We start from the raw sequence: 1,277 nt of genomic DNA on the forward strand, positions 1-1,277 counted from the left end.
GCTTCAGTGTTACTTCAGTGTTACTCATGTAAAGAACTATAGTAGTTTTGATTCTCGTTCTTTACTCTGCAGCCGACTATAGTGCTGAGACCAGGAAACTGACATTTGAAGATTGTAGAGAATCAAGAGTCAACATCATGTATGCTCTACTTTGATTGTAAAAATCAGCAATTGTTTTTATGTCAGATATAACTGTAAACTAACCACAGAGACAAAATCAGTTTTTAAAGGACACTTTTTGATTTTTGATTCACCAGTTTCCTCTAGTGGGATTAATAAAGTTTATATTTCATCTCATCTCTTATGAGGAGAAGGTTGTCTTTACAATGTTGCAAAACTTTGACTTCACTGGTTAAAACTTCCTTTTCTTCACTTCATTTTGATCTTTTCTATTTTAAACACTTCTATGTTCATTTTATAATAGTACAATTAAGTTTTGATAGATTTTACTAAAATCTATCAAATCTGCTTTTTAAGAATCTAATCAAACGAACATGTTTCCCCCCAAAATGCTAAATGTGGAATCAATTCTAATAGTATCTGCATTGGTGAAATAAATAAAACAATGTGGGTGTTTGCTAAACTTTACTTTAGTGTATGCCACTCAAGAAAACTATTTTATTCATGAGGCATTTATGAATCACCATATTAGGAAGTTATTTCTGTCTTAGTTTACACGTTTTCTTAAGTAACAAATACTTGAACTTGTTTAGTTGCATCACTCTGAGAGAGGAAGCTTTAAAATAAAAAAAGCAAACAAGAAGAAAGATGTTCTAAAAACTTGATTTATATACAAAGTTAAAGTAAATCATTAAAGATGACTTAAAACATGAAGTGTGTCCCTGGAGCCTCAGGTTTTTAACAAAAAGTATTAACTAATTACATTTCAATAATGTTTGAGACATGATTGAAGTCTTGTAAACTTGGTGGCACCTTCTAGTTTTAAAAAGGTCAGAAGATTTCACTCAGCAAACCAGCAACCTGCTGTGGATTCTCTTGATAAGGATGGAAATGCTGCCTACACACCCAACGCGATTCACACGGCAGAAGCGGCCAGCTCCAATGTTGTCCAATGGTCCAGACGCGCTCTGAGGCCAATAGAAGCCCAGCGTCTCGATGTGAGCGACCGGCGCAGTGTGAAGGTCTGTCAGCAGCTCAATTTGAGCAGCGAGGCACAAATCAGGCGGCACAGCCAGACTGTAAATACCTGATATGACAGGTCACTGCGTCCCATCAGCCAATCAGGAACGCAGCTTTCAGCACGGGACGTTTTCAGT

The sequence above is a fragment of the Oryzias melastigma genome, linkage group LG16 (genome assembly GCF_002922805.2).
Source record: "Oryzias melastigma strain HK-1 linkage group LG16, ASM292280v2, whole genome shotgun sequence".
NCBI lineage: Eukaryota > Metazoa > Chordata > Actinopteri > Beloniformes > Adrianichthyidae > Oryzias > Oryzias melastigma.